The sequence below is a fragment of the Asterias rubens genome, chromosome 15 (genome assembly GCF_902459465.1).
Source record: "Asterias rubens chromosome 15, eAstRub1.3, whole genome shotgun sequence".
NCBI classification, from domain to species: Eukaryota; Metazoa; Echinodermata; class Asteroidea; order Forcipulatida; family Asteriidae; genus Asterias; species Asterias rubens.
In genome coordinates, this window is record NC_047076.1 from 11,985,549 (window position 1) to 12,008,575 (window position 23,027).

General features: G+C 38.9%; 2 protein-coding genes across 4 annotated transcripts in view; one reads left to right on the plus strand and one right to left on the minus strand.

Moving 5' to 3' along the window:
• The window catches only part of LOC117299923 (methylmalonic aciduria and homocystinuria type D homolog, mitochondrial-like), a 56,813-nt gene extending 45,966 nt beyond the window's left edge, over nucleotides 1-10,847 (minus strand). For all 3 annotated transcript variants that reach the window (XM_033783526.1, XM_033783527.1, XM_033783523.1), the window contains exon 1: nucleotides 10,468-10,847. The gene's annotated coding sequence lies outside the window, so the exon portion shown is untranslated. The remainder of the gene's footprint in view (nucleotides 1-10,467) is intronic.
• Nucleotides 1-23,027, plus strand: part of LOC117299922 (G-protein coupled receptor 54-like) — a 37,374-nt gene that overhangs the window by 5,275 nt on the left and 9,072 nt on the right. The gene's annotated exons all lie outside the window — the stretch shown is intronic.

Consider the following 23,027-nt stretch of genomic DNA (forward strand, 5'->3'; position numbering starts at 1 on the left):
CAAATCGCTTTGTTTTGTCAGAGAGGTCACTAGCCTTTTTGAGTAAACATTACAAAACCTTCACTGTCGTTTTTCAAGTTGAGTGGTAGGTATAGCTGCAAGGTAGAAGTATATCATGAAATTCCCTTTCTCACGAATTGTAAATGTGCGTTTTCGATTTAAGTTGTTATGACAGATGTGACGATTTGTTTTCACGGCGTGTAACGAAATTATTTGAAGAGCACTTCTCATTTGTGTTTTATTAGCTTTATAAGATTTTCGCTCTCAGAAGTCTAAAAGGTTAGTGAACTGTTTTGCCGAGATCGGGCGGTTTATTTTTGGATAGTCGAGAACAAGGAGGGTCGCTGTTCTTGTTTCATCCGCTCAAACGACGATGTGATATAGCGCCACGAAAAGTGATTATCGGTACTGGTTAAATGTGACAACGCGATAGGTCAGTCAAATAGGCTGTTTTAACAGTCGGAAACCTGACTGTAGAATAAAAGGCACTGGAGACTATTGGTAATTACTCAAAATAATTGTTGGCATACAAATTTCAGTGGAAAATTGCTTCTTTCTCGGGCTACGTTACTTCAGAGGGAGCCGTTTCTCACAATGTTTTATACTATGAACAGCTCTTAATTACATGTTACAAAGTAAGTTTCTCCTTAAAAACTGCTTAATATAAAATGGCGTGCTGCCTATGGTTATATCAAGAGCTTAAATCCGAATATTCAACCAATTATTACTTCTTTTAATCAGAGTCCACTGTTCATTTATTTTCCTTCACTGCCCCAAGCCTTTGATTGGGGGCCTCCTACTCACCACTCGAGGAAGAAGCTTTCAAAAAGAATTAAATTACAACTTGACGTGCAAACACACGCTTCTGTACTGTTGCACCATCATTGATGTTTGCATTCGACATCTCTTTCCCAACGTCAACATTCACATTTTCGTATTTGGCTTTAAATATACTGGACACCGTTGGTAATTGTCAAAGGCCAGTCTTCCCACTTGGTGTATCTCAACATTATTCAGAAAATAACAAACCTGTGAAAAATTGAGCTCAATTGGTCATCGAAGTTGCGACAAAATATTGGAAGAAAAAACACCCTTGTCGCACAAGTTGTGTGGTTTCAGATGCTCGATTTCGACCCCTCACTGAGGTCTCGAATCCATTTTAAATATTTTAGTGAGAAATTACTTCTTCCTCAAAATCTATGTTACTTCAGGGGAAGCCCTTTTTCTAACAATGTTTTATACTATCAACAGTTCTCTTGTGCTCGCTACCAAGTAAGATTTTATGCTAACGTTTATTTTGGGTAATTACCAAAGGTATCCAGTGCCTTTAAAGATAAGTGACTGATTAATACGGGTGTGCTTTGTGTGGAGTGGGTCTTCAGACAATTATACTGTAATTAATGACACGAATGAACGAGTAGGGGCGAACTACAGCACAAAAATGATCAAAAAAAGAAATGTTCAGTTTTACGGAGGAAAGTCCAGGGGCCAATTTCATAGAGCTGCTGCAAGCACGAAAATAGCTCGCTTATTTTACACATGTTACTGGTAAATATTTAATGCCATTTGCAATGCTTGTGACTGGTACTTAGCTGTTGTTTACTTAGCATAACAATTGAGTGGAGTCTTGGCCGGTAATCTGATTTTACTAGGCAAGGATTGTTTTGCTTAAGCCAAATTTTGTGCTGAAGCAGCTCTATGAAATTGGGCCCAGAATGAGGAAACGCACGCAACTAGGGGCCGAAACCCAATCAGAATGCAAGGCTCTGGTCTGAGATGGGGTTCGAACCGGATTGAAGCATGAGCATTTTACACATGGAAACATAATTATGAAGCTCAGTTTACTTTTTAAATTATAATGAGTCGCTTCGACTTACGGTTTCTTAACAACAAGCGGCTATATAATTGGAGCTCCCACTTTTTATTACGTAACATGAGTGATGACGTAGCGGAGCTTTTCGTGAATCTTTCAGAAAAGCAGAAAAGCACTGGATACGGGTATTCTACATGATTTATACTCATGTGACTCAATTTCCTCTCTAATTGAAAACATTTTAGATGAAATTCAGCAAAGATCACATCTTGCCGTTTTCATTCAAGTCTTTAACATGATTCCGACCTCGGTTGACTAGAGAAAGAGGGAGAGAACATACGTGAACATTGAACCTTGCATTTTTTCGCACTCGTTGTCTATGCAGGGACACACTCATGTCGAATTCGATCTCATAATGGATTGTTCATCCCATTTAAAGGAACACGCTGCCTTGGATCGGTCGAGTTGGTCTTTGAAAAGCGTTGGTAACCGTTTGTTACAAAATGCATATGATTAGAAAGATAATTTTAAAGTAGAATATACAATGATCCACACAAAATTAATTTGCCTCAAAATTGCGTGGTTTTCCTTTTACTTTGCGAACTAACACGGTCGGCCATTTATGGGATTCAAAAAATTGACTCTCATAAATGGCCGACCGTGTTAGTCGACGAGGTAAAAGAAAAACCACGCAATCTCGAGTGATACTTGTGTGGGTCATTATATTCTACCTTTAAAACATCTTTCCAATCGTATGCATTTTATAACAAACGGTTACAAACGCGTTTTAAAGACCAACTCGATCGATCCAAGGCAACGTGTTCCTTTCAGCGGGCTCACTTTCTTAATCATTCACAATGATGATAAAATGACCCTCGCCAGTGGCTCTCTCATCATCAATACATTTGGGCGCCATGCTCGGCGAGAAACCAGATAGAATGATGAGAAGTAAACTAAACCTATAGTTGTCAGGTTGCCTTCTGATTTCGCCTTTAAAGGCACTGGATGCCATTGGTAATTACTCAAAACAAAATAACAAGCATACCAAGTTACTTGGTAACAAGTAAAGGAGAGCTGGTTGATAGTATAAGACATTGTGAGGACTGCTCCCTCTGAAGTAACGTAGGTTTTAAGAAAGAGGTCATTTCCCGCCAAAATATTTGAATCTGAAAAAGACTTCAAGTCTGGAGCTATCAAAAATCTGAAAGCACACCAATTTGTGCAACAAGGGTGTTTTTCTTTCAATATTTTCTTGCAATTTCGATGACCAATTGAGCTCAAATTTTCACAGGTTTGTTATTTTATGATTGTTCGGATACAGCAAGTGGGAAGACTGGTCTTTAACAATTATTACCAAACGTGCCCAGTTTGGTAAAGCCGTTGAACCGGAAGATTTTGAATTAGCCCTCTCATGCGCAAATTATTTTCTAAAGTGCTAAAAAAATATATTTTTGTTTGCATTCGGTTTTAATATTAATTGAAAATCCTAGGATTTGTTTTAATGTACAGCACTGTATTGAGAAAATTATGTTAATTTAGACCTTTCGAGGTTTTTTTCCGTGAACAGGCAACACCTAGGCTGTTTTAGCAACAGCATGCAAGGTACCTTGTACTTTCAATGCCGTGCACGCTTGCTTTAGAACAATACATTAATCTTTAGCTCAAGATTGATTACTCTGTTTATCAGTGTTATTAGTGCTATTAGTTTTACTTGGTATATGTAATACAAGCAATAGCTTATTTATTTATTTAAAGGTAGGGTCATAGATTGGTTTTGTCAGGATGATCCTGATTTATATGACATATATGGTAGTCCCTAATGATAATAGTGTCTTCTTATATAGCGCGCATACCCGTCACTCAGTGACGCTCAACGCGCTCTAAAGGCAGTGGACACTACTAGTAAATACTCAGGAAAATTATTAAGATGAAAACTTACTTGGTAACGAGTGATGGAGAGCTGTTGATTGTATAAAACATTGTGAGAAACGGCTCCCTCTGAAGTGACGTAGTTTTCGAGAAAGAGGTAATTTTCCACGAATTTGATTTCGAGACCTCAGATTTAGAACTTGAGGTCTTGAAATCAAGCATCTGAAAGCAAACAACTTGGTATGACAAGGGTGTTTTTCTGTTTCATAGTTATCTCGCAACTCCGACGACCAATTGAGCTCAAATTTTCACAGGTTTGTTATTCTATTCATATGTTGAGATACACCAAGTGAAAAGACTGCTCTTTGACAATTACCAATAGTGCCACTGTCTTTAAAGGCAGTGGACACTACTGGTAATTACTCAAAAAAGTTATTAGAATGAAAACTTACTTGGTTACGAGTGATGAAGTGCTGTTGATTGTATAAAACATTGTGAGAAACGGCTCCCTCTGAAGTAATGTAGTTTTCGAGAAAGAAGTAATTTTCCTCGAATTTGATTTCGAGACCTCAGATTTAGAACTTGAGGTCTTGAAATCAAGCATCTGAAAGCACACAACTTCGTGTGATAAGGGTGTTTTGTTCTTTCATTTTTATCTGGCAACTTTAACGACCAACTGAGCTCAAATTTGCACAGGTTTGCTATTTTATGCATGTGTTGAGATACACAGTGAGACGACTTGTCTTTGACAATTACCAAAGGTGTCCAGTTTCTATAACGTTCAGTATTTTCCTGCAAGGTATGTGGGACTATGTTTGCATAATGAGATCTACCCCTTTTACCTAGCACAATGTAATGGTTTACAAGGTGCTGTGGTGCAATTTGCAGCCAATCAAACCAGGAACACAATAACAATATTGTGGAGGCACGTTTTTGAAGTATGACACCGATTCCTTTGACATAGCACCATGAGGTTTACAAGGTGCTGTGGCGCAACATGCAGCAAAAAAAAAAAAAAACAACAAACGATATTCAATAAAATAAAAAATTATACGACTTGTAATGCGCACGTATCCACCCTGCTGGGTGTGCAAGGCGCAGTCAGATATAGGTTTAGCTGAATACAGAATCTTATACTTGCTAATTTTTTATACAAAACCCCCCAGAAAAAAACTGTCTGAGTTATTTCACACGAACGTCAAATCCATCCACGTTTAACGAGGTGACAACAATCTCACTTTTATTTCCCTAAGTTACAACTAGACAAATAACTGTCTAAACAAGAATTTACTACAAAATGGTGAAAACTGAGAGGGCATCAGGGAAAAGTCAAGGCTTTTACCGTCAGCGTTATCACAAAGAGGGTACTTTTTGCAATACTTTTGTATATGAACTTTGCATGTTCAATTGGTTTGCAATTTCTTTTCTTTATCTTGTTGGAGATTACAAGGCAATACATGCATTGCACATAATTTAGCATCCCCCTGTACTGACATCTTTCTTTCCTTTGTCCTCGTTAGGAACCCCGATATTATACTTGCACTCAAAATTCCTCGTGGGAGCACCGCAGCCTTTAGAATTCCCCTCTTTGGACACATTTTTCTGTTCCCGTTTCTGTTTTGTCCTCATTCTCAATAGCAAAAGTATGAACTCGTTGCGAGACATCTTTAAAAGCACTCTTTCGAACATTTAAGATAAGCTTAAGGTCACACTAGACGAATAGGACAAAGGGCTTTCGGATTTCTAAAGGAACTTGCTCAGGTTTTCGTATCGCAATGGAGGAAGAAATAGTCACTATGCACTTTATTTTGCATCTTTGATGGGTTGGCGAAGGGTCGGGGGGGGGGTCGGAGTAGCGCCGCAAGCGACTCGCGGGGGTCGTTGGTGGTTGAAATTTAACAGAAAAACACTGATCGATAATGTGTACGCAGCTCAGATCGAGTTAGCCTGTAATTCAAACCTAAGGCTGTATTTAGTGCTGGCCGGGCAGTCAGAAATTAGATTTGATTTTCCTGCGAGGTAGAACAGCACCGTGAATTGAAACAATGATGAGACAAGTGTATAGAATAGTCTCATGTTCGACCCTTAGAGAAAAGGTTCGACCGACTAGGATTCGCAGTACGCACTTAAGACACTATGTGTGATATGTCGATCAATTTGTCAATCAAAGTTGATAGTGACGAGTTTTTAAGCTGACTGTGGACACTCTTTAGTCAGGTTTTGTTGGCAACATTTACTTAGAGATAAACATTCCAAAACGGATGAATCTAAATTAGAAATTAGATTTTCTGCGAGGTGGGACAGCCCCTTGAATTGAAACAAAGTTGAGACAAGTGTATATAATAGTCCCACGTTCGACCCTTGGGGGAAAGGGTTCGACCGACTAGACTCCATAGTACACACTTTAAGACACTGTGTAGGATGTGTCGATCAATTTGTCGATCAAAGTTGACAGTGACGATTTTTTAAGCTGACTGTGGACACTCTTTAGTCAGTTTTTGTTGGCAACATTTGCTTAGAGATAACATTTCCCAAGCGGATGAATCTATTGGCGACACATGTTGTAAAGGTACATTTGACATTCCCCCCCCCCCCCAAAAAAAAAAAAGTTCCCTTTAAAGGCAGTGGACACTATTGGTAATTACTAAATAATTTTTGTCATAAAACCTTGTGATAATTGGCTCCCTCTGAAGGGCAATAGTTTTCAAGATAGAAGTAATTTTCCACGAATTTGTTTGCGATACCTCAGATTTAGAATTTGAGGTCTCGAAATCAAGCATCTGAAAGCACACAACTTCGTGTGACAAGGGTGTTTTTTTCTTTCATTATTATCTCCCAACTTTGATGAACGATTGAGCTCAAATGTTCACAGGTTTGTTATTTTGTGCATATGTTGAGATACACCAAGTGAGAAGACTGGTCTTTGACAATTACCAATAGTGTCCACTGTCTTTAAAGGAATGTGGTTTTAGAGAGAGGGATTAAACTAATTTTAACCTGAGAAACGTTTCTGCATAGGACATAACCGCTAATTCTTTTTTGCAAAAACGCTTATATCACGGCTTTGAAATGAAATGTTCAAATGTTACTTGTATCTTCATGTACGATTAAAACAATTAAAAGGTTAAAGGCAGTGAACACTATTGGTAATTACTCAAAATAATTCTTAGCGTAAAACCTTACTTGGCAATGAGTAATGGGGAGAGGTTGATGGTATAAAACATTGTGAGAAATGGCTCCCTCTGAAGTGTCATAGTTTTCGAGAAAGAAGTAATTTTCCACGAATTTGATTTCGAGACCTCAAGTTTAGAACCTCCTTGCTAGAACCCCCTTGTATAGTTTTAGAGAAAAAGGTAATTGGTCACTTCATTTAGGTATGATTAAAACAATCGAAAGGTTCCAGAAAAAAATATTCTTTGACTTCAAGACAATGAAAATGTTAAAATATTTTAGCGTGCGCCTGTCAACGGCTCAGATTGCAGGGCTTTCAAAGTGCAAATCGTTAATGAAGCAATGTTAATGGCCGAACAAGGGGAAACACAAGAAACTGATGAAGAAAAATCGGAGTATCAAGTTCCTTTCATTGGACTAGCTTGACCATTCGAGCGTACCGCTTGACCATTCGAGCGTCCCTCTTGACCAATGGGGGGGGGGTATCTGCGTGCCTCAGGGGACAACAAATCAACTTCTCATCGACTAGGCTGAACCCACCTGTCGAGACAACAAGCTTAGTCAGTTGATGCGAGAATATTGACCGGGAAATTAAGAAAAGGTGGAAATCACAAGTATATTTGTTTCGGACCGTTATACGACATGACAAGAAAATAACTCACCTCAAATATCTGAACACAATTTCCCTATGTGTACACTAAAACTTATATAACTGAGTTTAAAGGCACTGGACACTATCGGCAGTCACTCAAAATATTGTTCAGCATAAAACCTTACTAGGTAACGAGTAACGGGGAGAGGTTAATAGTACACAAATATTGACTGATTCGAGTGCTATGGTTAAAACTTTAACTCCCGAGGTGATCCCCGGAGCGTTCTAAACAGAACGCCTCGGGGATCACCTTAATACTGTACTATTAAGTTACAGACCTGAATGCTACAATCCACGGACGACGCGAATACAGATTGCGAAAACTTTTACTTAGCTGCATGTAGTGTCATGTAATCCGACATGGTTACAGACTATTAATTTATCATCCTCGTACACGCAATGGACGTCTGGGTACTGCACGCCGTGTGATAGTCTTCGGACGAGCGCACGGCAAACCGATACACTATCACACGGCAAACCGATGCACTATCACACGGCCGTCGTCTAGTAAAACTAAGACATATCATGTGACGCGCTCTAAACCAATGAAATGGCAGAATATCGGTAAGGGGTGTTATAATATAAAACATTGTGAGAAACGGCTCCCTCTGAAGTAACGCCAAAATTATATTTTGAGGCCTCGAAATCAAGCATCTGAAAGCACACAACTTCGTGTGACAGGGTGTTTTTTATTTCATTATTATCTCGCAACTTCGATGACCGATTGAGCTCAAATTTTTTACAGTTTTTTCTATGCATATGTTGAGATACAAAGTGAGAAGACTGGTCTTTGACAAATTACCAAATGTGTCCAGTATCTTGAAAGGCAGGGTGTACTTTTGGTAATAGTCAAAGACCAGCCGTCGATTTCACAAAACTCTTCATAACTTAAGACTAATCTTAGGACTTAGGACGAGTCCCAACCCTGCACTGTAGCATGCAGACCTTAAGATTAATCCTAAGTTAGGACGAGTTACCCGTCCTAACTCCAGATAAGACGAGTCCTAACTCGTTGTGACCCCAGTACGACCCCAGTACTATAACTCATTGTATTTTAACCATATGTACAAAACAAAATGTGAAAATTGTTACAGAATCTGCACGTAACCACGTTGTGGCACAGGTACTATTTTTATTGATTTCCTTATAGTGGGCAGTCTAAAAAGTTTTACAAGAGAAGAAAAGTCTCTCAAAATCTGCAGAGAAAAAACCCCAGAGATACTAAAGTTATGGAATGGGTGGAGCGAAACAGTGAAGTTGTTTACGTATTTGCGAAATTTGACCCACATATTGTTTTTCTTACTTTTGCAGTTAGTAACTTGCCCACAACGTAAGACTTTTCCAATCAAAATTAGTTTTCCATCAGCGAGGATTTTTGGAGACACACGGCGCAAGGGAATTGGGCAGGGCTCGAAGCAAACAACTACAATCTTTTGAATTCGGCAAAATGTCGAAGCAAACAATTTCAATCACATTTACTTTTTCGGCAAAAATAGGAGCAAACAAGTTCAACCACATTTACTTATTCGGCAAAAGTTGCAGTAAACAACTTCAACCTCATTTCCTTATTCAGCAGAAGTTTAAGCAAACAAATTAATCTCATTTACTTATTCGGCAAATGTTGAAGCAAACAACTCGATCACAATTACTTGATCGGAAAATGTCGAAGCAAACAAGTTCATTCACATTTACTTATTCAGCAAATATGGTTGAAAACACCTCAATCTCGTTTACGTATTCGTCAAATATTGAAACAAACAATTTCAATCACATTTACTTATTCGGCAACACTTGAAGCAAACAACTCAATCATATTTACTTATTCAGTTGCACGGTGGTTCGATATTGAAAGGCCCTTCACATTTATCGTACGTGGCAGGTTGGTTCAACAGCCTCGAATCAATACCACTAAAAGTGAGACTCGGCAAACGCGTTTCAAAAATTGAAATTTTAATTAAAAAACCGAATAGATGGATTGGGAAAAACCTGTGGTCACCGCCGACCCTGTCAACCCCAAACGGCCTAACATCTATGTAATTGCGCGTAGGCCTACAAGTTGCACGTAGCTAGGCCTTCTTTGTTTATTTGTTGATGATCTTCCCTGTACGTAATCGAGTTGTGGCACAAGTACCGTTTTTTATTTCAATCCTTAAAGTGGACAGTCTAACATTTTTTTTACAAGAGATTCTTCCCAAGTTTTTGAAAAAGGGACGTATAACTTCAGTAATATGTTAAAAGAACGACCAGAACGCTATCCTTATGACCTCTATAGACGTAAATAGCTCTTCGTACGTTATATTTCACAACAAGTGGTGAGAATTGTGGTTCAAACGACAGAGATCGCGCGGTGATCAAATGTTGCGGCCGAGCTATCCTGCGCAAGAAAACAACAATTGCTACGTAAAAACATGGTACACCGCGCGAATCTCAGAACTGGCCATGCGCCCTACAGTGCAATATTTGTTCGTGTTCTACTCAAATTTGACTGACGTCTTTGCGGAGAACTTTCGGAATTGTTTTCTCCAACTACACCGTATGGCCTATACATGTATACACACAGCCCAATCCACCTACATCTCTAACAAGTGGACACAAACATGTACATATATCTGAACTTGAATGTGAATTATTTAGTCAGCAAAGCATCCTAATCGAAACATAAAACCATTGTTTTGTAGAGAAGATAATGAAGACAGTTCAGTTTCAGACGTGGGAGGCCCCTATATGGAAAACCCACACAGTCATGTAGGGACTGAACAAACCCAATTCACATGCAAGGCTCTAGTCCGGGCTCGAACCGGGGTCCACAGAGGTGAAAGGCAGGGTCAGAAACCACTGAGCCAACCTGACTGCCAATATAGCCGTAAATACCTCTTATTTGATTGGAATTAGTACAGCGTAGTTATTGATCAAGAGCAATAATACTGTAGTACAAACACAGTTTGATGACTTAAACGTTTACCTTGTTTCCTTGCGATTAACAGTCCAACGTATCTTGCCAAAAATGCTGCCATCAACTTATCCAATCGGCCGCCATGTTGTAATGAATGTATACGGCCACTGTGCATTGAAGCACATCTGAATTCTGTGTTCGTATTCGCTCTTTGCATGGGATGGTCAGCCGTTTACTGGGCCTCAAATTGTGGACAGCAGTGAAACAGCAGTGAATGCATTATTACTCTGTATTGTCAAGGTTATAACGACACTTGCATCCAAACAGATACATAAATTCCCTGCAGATGAAGCATGTAGTTGACAGGATTCGAGAAGAGGAAATAAAACCTAACCCAAACAAATTCTGCTGTGGAAACGTACACACGCCCTATCGCTGATCCACCCGACGCTAAAAGCATGCAAACAATACAAAGACAGTGTATTTGGCACTCGGGCTGGCTCAATGGTTTATTTCCGTGCCGTTCACCTCTGTGGTTCCCGGTTCGATGCCCGGACCAGGGCCTTGCATGTGGATTGGGGTTTCAAGTCCTTAACTGACTGCGCGGGTTTTCCCTGTTTTCCGTACATCTCTAAAAGGGGTAACCCTGTTTCAGCCCTAGGAGTAGGTGGCAACGGCCTCTGAAAAAATTTTGTAGCCCACACCTTGAAGTGGCCGTCAGGCCTTGTTAGTCTGGCGACTTGCAAAAAAAAAGGGTTTTCTCCCACCTCTTAAACTGAAAAAGCTACATTGTCTTCCTTGCAATGCATTTGCCGCATTAGTAGGCGCATGGTTTGGGAAAATCTGGTTTCCATTCAAATATATTTTTGCGATACGGGTGAGACTTACACAGTCTAGAAACGAAAAGCATAAACTTGACATATTATAAGTTCAATATCATATGAGCAGCCATCATCAGCCATCGGCCGCATAACGCAATCTGTGCCCTGCGCTAGAAATAACCATCGATTCCACTAAATAATAAAAATCAATTGCGCCTGGCCATGTTTCCTGTTTGTATACTCAAGGCCAAGTTGATAACCGATGGAATTAAAGAAGACTATTGTTGGAGACGAGGTTGGGATGGAGATGAATACTGATTAGAAGTGAAAGGACGCGTTGCGTTAATCTGAATCCTCCTTCCTGTTTTGTGACCCCTGGAATTAGAGTCCCGTGTCTTCTTTTGAGTTTGAAATTCGATGGGATTTCTATTGATTAGAAGGCAGGTGGACCTTTGATAATTACCCTATACAAGTCGATGAGCATGAAACTTATACATGGTAAAGAGCACTGGAGAGCCGTTGATATTATAAAACATTGTGAGAAACGACCCCTTTAATAGCGAAAGATGTAGCTTTTCATCTAAACATTTTAATCTCAGCAAGGCTTCAGGCATGAAGCCTTTTTTTCCAGAAACGGCAGAAGTACAGCTCGTGTTTTGGGTTGGGCCTTAATTTTGATTGATAGGCCTAATCACACATTCCCTTTTTAACTTGAAATCCTTGTGTACGAGTCTAAATACTAGAAAGAGCACTCCCCTAAGAAAAAACAACAACCCCCGAAGAAAAAGGAAAAATAAACCCAAACCCCCCAAAACAGAACCCACGTTATTACCACCAGGGATCACACCCTAGTTTATGATACAACATGGGAAACGACAGCAGAGGAATCACCTTCAGGGGATGCGAATTGTTATTAGAAATATCAAGTACTGGGAACTGACTGGGTAAACTTACCTCGTCAGACCGTGTGATGTATTACTCGGTATTTTTGTTTTTTTTATTATAGTATTTTTTTTAGCAAACGTGTTTCATCTTCTATACTTCACCATCAAAATGTAAAGACCACCCCATCCAGCTAGATATATCACCAATTCCTCCTGAAACAGGAGTTACTTTCTCAAAGGTGTACTGTGACCAATCGTTAAAGCCATTATAAAATTTCGGAACAGAACAAAAAAAGTTCACAGATTTACAAATAACTTACAGGGTTTACAGAAGGCAATGGTGAAAGACTTCTCTTGAAATATTGTTCCATGAAATGCTTTACTTTTTGAGAAAACATTAAAACAATATTATCAATTCTCGATAGCGAGAATTACGGATTTATTTTAACCCTTTAGTCCCTGCACCGCCCGAGTTTGCTGAAAACCAATTTCTCAAGATTCTTGCAGTAAATAACTGAATCGTAGTTCGCAATTTAAAAGATAGCCATGGCTTAATATGTATGTACAATTTTTTACCCTTTCGGTAATATTTGTATAAAAGTACAAGTTCTCATGGGAACAATAAATGCCTCTCGTTAAACGTCTACGGTAATTTTTATGGCGAATATTTATGTGCACGGATGAAATGGACACAATAGCTTTTCAAGGCTTTTGCCTGGCTCAATGCTCATACTGATTGAATGCGAAGGCGTCAATTTTCGACAATATCATCATAAATAATGAACAATTTCCTGTATACTAATGAGCGTTTTTTTTTCGTAAGAGCTAAATTATTTCATCATCATTAGCTTCGACAAGTCAACTGTGAAGGGAGAATTAATAACGATCTATAACAACTAGGTATATTAACAAATGCGTAGACCTACTAATGACTATCGAGTTTCTTTTGATGTTCCTTTTTTTCTACAAACACAAGCTAGCGAGGTTTCCTCGTACCGCATAGAGGCGGCTGGGCGGTACAGTGGCTAAATGGTTACACACAATGTCATGACACGGCGAAACGTGCGGAAACAAGGATGGGTTTTCCCATTATTTTCTCCCGACTCCGATGACCGATTGAGCCTAAATTTTCACAGGTTTGTTATTTTATATAGAAGTTGTGATACATGAAGTGTGGGCCTTTGGACAATACTGTTTACCGAAAGTGTCCAATGGCTTTAAAGGCACTGGACACATTGGTAATTCCTCAAAATATGTATAAGCATAAAACTTACTTGGTAACGAGCTATGGAGAGCTTCAGAGGGAGCCGTTTCTCATAATCTTTTAAACTACCAACAGCTCTCCATTGCTGGTTACCTAGTAGTTTTTATGCTAACAATTATTTTAAGTAATACCAATAGTGCCTTTAAGATTACAAATCAAATTCCGAAGCTTCCCTCCTTCCCTAGCGTGATAAAGTACAACTCCATCAGGTCATGTCTACCCGTATCCCAGCGCTCCTGTGAGGGCTTGAGTAAGTCATCTTGTTTGTTCTTAGAACCCCCTAATTAATTTAATACTTCTCTGATGGCATGCTTGCCCTCCACCCCCGTCTACTCGGCTCGTCTTCATCAACATGAAACATCAATCCATTATACGGAGTAGACTTGTGGACAAGTCGTTAAATGTCTGTCGCGATTATAGCGTTCTGACTCTCTCTCTCAGTGCGATTCCGAATCGCTCCTCGATTCCTGCGGCACTGGTGGTATTCTCGCGAGACTGCTGGCCCCCGCGAGACTACTGCTTTACTCGACTACGGTTATGGGGAATAGAAGTCAGCAACCAGCAGTTCGCGCGAGAGCAGTGATCTCGCGAGAGCAGTATTCGATCGCGGAAACCTGAATCATAAGAGAGGTTTCGCAAGCGTCGGATACAGATACTGATACGTCGACACTTTGTGTGTTCACGTGACGCGTATCCACGACTATAGTAATTTGCATAAACGTTACGGATACGGGAGCTCATACACGTCGTAGAAAAACGGATAATAGGGAGGTTTCGCACGCGAACGGATACGCATACGCATACGTTTAGCTATCCGTAACCTACTTACGTGTTGGATACGTGTTGGATATCAGTGTCGTCTGCACGTATAGCGGATAGCGAGTAGCGTATGACGTCATAATGATGACGTATCCGTCGCACTAACCGTATCCGTTCGCATGCGAAACCTCTCTACTGTTTTGCAGACTTTTAGTTGTATTTTTGTCCCAGATCAAAAACATTTCCTACGGAATTGCTTTCACTTGTATCGTGCTTGATGTAGAAAATTGCTAGTCATTTGCAAGCAAAACGATGAGAAAATGCAGTGTATAAAACACGGTGTCTCTATCGGTCATGTTTGTTATAAAAACACATGCGAACACACTCAAGTGAAACATACCTATAGTTTGCGAAACAATGTCCAACATGCGGCTGACGTGAACGGATACGGTTATCATATCCGTCTCTGTATCTGTATCCGTACGCTTGCGAAACCTCGCTATACGCCACCACGACTCGACTATCTCACCGCAACAGACCATTAACGACTTGTCCACAAGTCTATTCACGGAGGATCCGCGATATTTTGACAACTCAGGATGTCATCGCTCAATTTCTAGACCGTATCTGGCGAGCAATTCAAGGCGATGAAATGAGTGTGACTCGGACGATTCGGTCAATTTGATACCCTTTTTCACCGTGTAATCGTCGAGGTGATGAAAACATGATGATCACATGCAACACCGATACATGCAAACATCCGGGTTAATGTATGTTTGTAGACAAAATGTGATGGCTTAAAACCTGATTAAAGGTATAAGTTTTATAGGGTTATATTTTTGTAAAGACCCGAGAAAAAGGGTGTTTTTTTTAGCAGAGAGCCTATACCTAGAAGTTCGTATTAAGATGGTAGATACGTGCGCTATAAGACTTCGATATTACGTTTACATATTTTTTATCTGTTTAATGTATTTATCTAGTTATTGCTGTAGTCAGAAGGAATGTTCAATCACACTAGAGACCGTTATCATATTTACACTGGAGTGATTGATGTTTGCAAAAACAAAGTCTGCCCCTCGTTTCATCCCCGGGTCAAGTTTCTCTAAAAAAAAAAGCAAGAAAAAAAAATCCACTGACGGTCCGGGATTGTATTTCCCGAACGGGATCGCCGCGGGACTCCCGGCGGGATAATCGGGACTGTAGACGGGGTCGTCGAGATAGCCGGGGTCCCCGAAGGAAGGTCAATGCTCTGATTGGTTTTGTGTACAAAGAAAGGATCCCGGGTCCCATTCATCTAAGGTTTGTGACAGTTGTAAATTGACGTAGCCAGGGGACTTCGGCAGACTATTTTTTTCTGCAGTACAGAATTGCCACCTTCAAAAATTTTCCTGATTTGAGTTATTTTTTTTATAGTAAGACTCAAAACACAATATCTACACTAAGACAAAAAGTATTGTAGCCTACTATAGTATTATACTACAAAGATATTTAGAAATCGCTCTAACAAAAATACGTATCACAGTGGTTTGCAGAAAGAAAAAAAAAAAATAACAAGCGAACAACAACATTAAGAGTCATAAAAACAAGTTTCGAGAGCTTTTCAAAAGGCTGTTAAACGTATTAACCAGTTATGGTAGTTATACTCTAACTGGTTGTATGGCTGTGTGACGTAATAACCAGTTATGGTATTTTATACTATATTAACTGGTAAATACGTTTTGCATGCGAAAACTGAGACGAACATTATTTTCGTGACATTGTTGTACTCATTTCTCAAATAATTATTACAGCACCCCGGCAAGTAATATTTTAAGGGAAGCTTTCTACTATCATTAACTTCAAACTGTGTAAGTTTAATGTAAATTAATGCGCCTTGAACACCCAGCAGGGTGGATATGTGCGCATTACAAGTCTTATTATTATTATTATTAAATAATATGTGGACATTGTGCAGGAGTACCTCCCTTCTTTGAATCGATTTAGAAAAAGAAAAACAAATAATTGAAATGCACTACGACAGTGGCTTTTTTAGTGTACATAAAACGAAATTGCGATCGGGAGACGGGCGAATTGGTTATTTGACGCGGGAAACCCGATGCTCAAATATTTACTGTCTCGTCTTTTTATCGGACACTGACTTCGTTTGTCAACAATTTACACGTGTATGGTGAAAGAATATCAACTTCCCCTAAAGCTCGTTTTTGCTCTGTACTTGCGTGTGCGGATTCTGATTTAGAATTTCTATAATGAGAACCACTTTAAAGGAACACGTTGTCTTGGATCGGACGAGTTGGTCTATAAAAAACCTTTGTAACCGTTTTTTATAAAATGCATATGATTGGAAAGATGTTTTAAAAGTAGAATATAATGATCCAAACAAGTATCACTCACAATTGCACGGTTTTCCTTTTACGTCACGAACTATCACGGTCGGTCATTTATGGGAGTCTTAAATTTGACTCCCATAAATAGCCGAAGAAAACCACGCAATTTCGAGGCATATTTGTGTGGATCATTGTATTCTACTTTTACACCATCTTTCTACCCATATGCATTTTATAACAAACGGTTACAGAACGCTTTTCAAAGACCAACTCGACCGATCCAAGGCAACGTGTTTCTTTAAAGTGTTGTGATGATTTTGAAGTCTCATAAACAGAGTAATATGCCGGTGATTTTTTTCACAGAGCTCGGGAGAGTACAGAGTATACAGTGCTAACACACATCGGTGTAGATGGGTAAAACCACATATAGTACACACATCGGTGTAGATGGGTAAAACCACATAGTACACACATCGGTGTATGGGTAAAACCACATATAGTACACACATCGGTGTATGGGTAAAACCAAGGGTAACATTATCAAAAACATAATCCAAAGATGTTGACAATATAGTTTGCGAGTTTGAGAAAGTAACTGATGTTATTTGTGCATGTATACTCGGCACTGACTACAATTATTATCATAAAACCTTACTTAGTGACGAGTAATTGGGAGAGGTTGATGGTATAAAACATGGTGAGAAACGGCTCCCTCTGAAGTGGAGTAGTTTTCGAGAAAGAAGTAATTTTCCACGAATTTGATTTCGAGACCTCAGATTTAGAACTTGAGGTCTCGAAATCAACCATCTAAACGCACACACCTTCATATGACAAGGGCGTTTTTTCTTTTATTATTATCTCGCAAGTTCGATGACCGATTGAGCTCAAATTTTCACAGGTTTGTTAGTTTATGCATATGTTGAGATACACCAACTGTGAAGGCTAGTCTTTGACAATTACCAATAGTGTCCATGCCTTTAAAGCTTGCCCACGCATTGTTGATTTATTGTGTTTTGAAGGAAATACAAATATCGCACTTTAACGTGGGCTGAATGTCAATATACGCGAAATTGGTCAGTGCAGTTTCTTTCTTGGTTGATTCCCGTATACAAATAAGTAATCGAATAGAGTGAGTCAAGTTACCATACCATTTCCTGAAAGTATTTACTTCCAAGGTATATCCAACAGCCAACGTTATAATACTTTAAATTAATGAGTAAAAGAAAACACTTACTACTGTGTATGTGAATTTCTGTGGCAATGTGCGCTAAGTCAATAATACAATTCGTTCAAAGCATGGTAATTGTTTTGTTCCCAAACCCAATTTACTGTTTGTGTAAGTGTTTGGTTTTAACCTTACACCGATGTGTGTAAGCACTTTATACTCGGCACTTTCCCGTGTTCTGTGAAAAGAAATCACAGAGTGGGATTCGAACCCACGACTGTTGTCATGCGTGGGCAGATTCCTTACCAGACGACCGCGTTGGAATACATCTGCGTTGTAGAATTGCAAAGGTCGTGGGTTCGAATCCCATCCGAGTAATATATTGCTCACAGGACTTGGGGGCTTAAAACACATCGTCGTAAGATAAAACAAATTTGTTTAGCCGATACAAATTTAAAAACCATGAGATACTGTTTTTGTCTTTTAAGGCAATATTTAATTTTGGTTTTTGATACCGTTCGACTGTGTGTAAAAAAAGCAAATACCAAAGGTGGTCACTAATGGAGCGGTTATTGTCCACGCATGAAGAATAACCCCTATCATGAACACACAATCTGAGTTACGCTTCTTATATTAAATCTCTTGTGGATAAAAAGTTATAGATGTTTCCATAACCACAAAACTTGGGGTAAAATGTTTCTCAAAATGCATTATACTATCCAAAGCACCTCTTACCAAAACGTATAGGCCTACAGGCCCTTTAAGCTCGTGTGTGCTTCGCTGTGCATTTCGCATGTATGCCATGCAATCCTTGTCTAGTGGCCGTACAGGTTTTTTTTCCTGTATCAGCTGTCTGCAATCCTGTACGTTTCCATACATAAACACTCCCCAGTATTTCACCGATCGAAGGAAACAAAATCTAGGTCAAGTAATGTCTATCTATATATGATAGTTCTCCATTAATAAGGTTTTTTATTTGAAATCATTGATATTAACGGTCATGTTATCCAAACACGCAATATGTCACGTGGTGTTACTCATCGTACGGATTTATTATTCTGCGCATGTATCGTTTGCGCACGCTCCTCAAACGACTGACTATTTAATGTTGTCGTCCCAATGTGATACTATTAAGTGACAATATTTATTCGGATGTTGTCGGATGTTGTCGTGTGTAAACCGTATCCAGATAGTGGCGTACGTGGGCTTGCGATTATTGGTCGGATATTCGAGTATTTTAAGGTAAGATTTCTTCACATTCGCGTGTTTTCTTATACAGTGAAGGGATATCTGAATAAGTAAATGGTTGTGTTGGTTAGTGTTTGTCAACTTTGCATTAGACTAGTTCCTTATTCAATCCACTACGAGAATAAAGAAAACTCACGAGGAGTTTTCACGCTTTATTGTGAAATAATTTGTTGTCTAGATTGCTCACGTTGTTAGCTTGGTGATCGAGGTAGTTAATTTGCTCTTAGCTTTTTGTCTTCAGTATTTTTCTATCAGGGTTTTGATTCGCAATTTTTTTATATTATTGTTTATTGTCTTCATACTTTTGCATGTTTTTTTCTCTTTTCAGTTCGTCAAGTTAGTAATTCTTTTTTCGTTTGCCTCTTTCTCTTTTTTCTTATAAGTTTCGTCGGTTTGTTATTAAAGTTATTTGACTAACTTGCGATTTGTTTTTGTGTATAGAGGGTGATTTCTGTGCATTTTGTATTATCAATTTATTTAAAGACCCTAGGGTGGATTTCACAAAGAGTTAGGACTAGTCTTATCTCGAGTTAGGACCAGTTATTCGTCCTAACTTAGGACTATCCATGCAATTTGTATATCTCCCAGGACTAGTCCTAAGTTAGGACTAGTCCTAACTCTTTGTGAAATCGACCCCTGGACACTATTGGTAACGTCAAAGACCATGCAGTCTTCTCACTTGGATCTCAACATACGCATAAAATAACAAACCTGTGAAAATTTGAGCTCACTTGGTCGTCGAAAGTGCGAGATAATAATGAAAGATAAAAACAGTCACCTTGTTATTAGAAGTTGTGTGCTTTCAGATGCTTGATTTCGAGACCTCAAATTGTAAATCTGAGGTATCAAAATCAAATTCGTGGAAAATTACTTCTTTCTCGAAAACTATGTCACTTCAAAGGGAGCCGTTTCTCACAATGTTTTATATTATCAATCTCTCCCCATTATTCGTCACCAAGTAAGGCTTAATGCTAATAATTATTTTGAGTGACCTTTATGTTATCTACCGTAGCGGTTAGTATTTATTTATTCGTCTAATTAGTGCTGTTTTCCTGTTTTGTTCTGTAATCTTGTAACGGGCACATCCGCCACAAGCCTCGGCTTTTAGGATGATGCCTCCATGTGATGTGAATGTGGAAATAAATGTTTTATTGATTAGTGTCCACTGCCTTTAAGTATCGTTGGTTTGTTATCCAAGTTATTTGACATGGCATTTTGTTTTCTGTGTATAAAGGTTTCTGTGCATTCTATATTATCAATGTTGATTGTTTAAAATGAACGGTCTTGGAGGGCACAGTCTTTTTTAATTTTGTAATTTTTTTTTTAAAACTCATTTGGCCTTTCTCTGGACGGCCTCTGCTCGAAATATTGTACTCCCCAAGATCCAAAACAATTAATCTGAATGGGGAATCAAGGTTTCGCGTAGATGAACGCCGAAAGGATCAAGTGAGACGACATTATTGAAAGTAATGTCTGCCCTATTTCAATTCATTACTTAATTGTATGGGTTTATGAACAACTGCAGTATCGAGGGTATCAATGCCATTACCTACTTGATCTAAAAGCATTTGATAACCTATATGCGAAATAAATTGCTTTCGACTTCGAATGACGTCGCTTTTCCGAGCGACCTCAACTAAATAGTGAACTAAATAGTGATCGGTTTGAATAAACATTGATTGAGATGCCATTACTAGAGGCTAATGTAAAGCTGAACTGTTTAAGAAAGATTTCCCAAAGCTTTGCGTGGGATGCAGTACTGACTATGGCTCCAGTATCAACTTTAAAGGCAGTGGACACTATTGGTAATTGTCAAAGACTAACCTTCACAGTTGGTATATCTCAACATATGCATAAAATAACAAACCTGTGAACATTTGAGCTCAATCGGTCATCAAACTTGCGTCACACGAAGTTGTGTGTGTTTAGATGGTTGATTTCGAGACCTCAAGTTCTTAACTTGAGGTCTCGAAATCAAATTCGTGGAAAATTACTTCTTTCTCGAAAACTATGGCACTTCAGAGGGAGCCGTTTCTCACAATGTTTTGTACCATCAACCTCTCCCCATTACTCGTAATCAAGAAAGGTTTTATGATGATAATTATTTTGAGTAATTACCAATAGTGTCCACTGCCTTTAAAAAGGTTAGGGCACAATTTTTTGGTACGGTGTTTCCAACATCAAACAGGGTCGGGCCAAGGTTAGGAAAAAAACATAGAAAAACCTCGACTTAAAAGCACTGGACAACTTTGGAAGTTCTCGAAGACCAGGCTTCTCACTTGGTGTATACCAACAAATACATACAATAAAAAAACCTGTGAACATTTGAACTCAATTGGTCGTCGAAGTTGCGAGAGAATAATGGAAGAATTTACGTCCCATCCGAAGGACGAATGAATAATGGTTAGGTGTCTTGCTGAACAGAAACACCAGAGCTCTTTATCCACTCGGCATTTAATGTGGCGTATAATTGCTCGATTATGATTAATAGTAAAAGACACAAATTAATACAAAAATTCAAACACAACGTTAACTTGCACCCATAAATAAGAGACTAACCCTAAGTACGCAATGGTACGTGCAAACCACAAAAGCAGAATAAACTTAGTGCAGTACTATAACCTACTAATAACTAATGTGCTCTCGAAATACCAATTAAATTAGTCGTTTCACACGAATTGCCAGTGGTGGATTTCACAACGAGTTAGGACAATTCTTATCTCGACTAACTTATGTCTAGACTTAAAGACAGTGGACACTATTGGTAATTGTCAGAGACCAGTCTTCTCACTTGGTGTATCTCACTATATGCATCAAAATAACAAACCTGTGCAAATTTGAGCTCCATCGGTCATCGAAGTTGCGAGATAATGTATGAACGAAAAAAACATCCTTGTCACACGAAGTTGTGTGCTTTCGGATGCTTGATTTCGAGACCTCATTTCTAAACTTGAGGTCTCGAAATCAAATTCGTGGAAAATTACTCCTTTCTCGAAAACTACGTCACTCCAGAGGGACCCGTTTTCTCACAATGTTTTGTACCACCAACCTCTCCCCATTTCTCGTTTATTACCAAGTTAGGTTTTATGCTGATAATTATTTTGAGTAATTACCAATAGTGTCCACTGCCTTTAAGTTTGTAATATCATAGGGCTAGTCCCAAGTTAGGACTAGTCCTAAGTTAGGACTAGTCCTAAGTTAGGGCTAGTCTAACTCAAATTCTAACTCAACACAAGACTTCAGCTGAAGCCATTATTTATGCTTTGGAAATCACACAAAGTATTGCAGCAATGGTCTTTCTATTTCATTATTCTCTTGCAACTTCGATGACCAAATTGAGTCAAAATGTTGACAGGTTTGTTATTTTAAGCATTTGTTGGGATACACCAAGTGATAATACTGCTCTTTGACAATATTACCAATAGTGTCCAGTGCCTTTAAGGGGGTTATTTGAGACATCAACTACACGCTCTAACTGGTTGAGTGATGTCAAGTTTTGGCAATCAAGACACGAGTTTGCTTTGCTAGGATACGCGTCAAGTTTCAGCTGTCACTCACTTTGATGATGGAGAGAGAGAGAGAGCTTTGGTTTACTTAAAAATAAACAAATTATGTGAATTTGTTTCACCTGGCTCCACTTTCAAACGTTCTTGAAAATGTTTTAGTATGGTTAGTTGTACTTTGGCTGGTATTAAATACCCAAAGTTTCTAGTGCCTTTAACGGGCAAGTAGAACAACAAAGTTTGTTGATTTCATTAAGTCGTGGCTGTTGTAATTGACACATTATGTGTGTGTGTGTATACTCAATTGGAGACAGCCTAGTGTAAGTTAAGAGTGGTTTGTCACCAGAATCTAGTATTGAACTGCTGAAAGGCATCACTAGATTGAATAAGTGAATGATTGAAATTGAGACAGTACTCATTTCAGTTCACTTTTTATAAACTACTAATATAGGTATCGAGAGTGACACAGTGCCAACTCTAAAGTACATTGTTAATAAACTGCTTCAGTCTTGAGTATCCTGTTAATTTTTTGGCAGACCCTCATCGCAAAAGCTTTTTATCTGTGTGTTTGACATTCACTTCTCTTCGAACAATACGTGACTTTCATTGGTAAAAGAAGGACACACAGCTTTCTGTGTGTCGTATCAAAAGTTAGGTATTT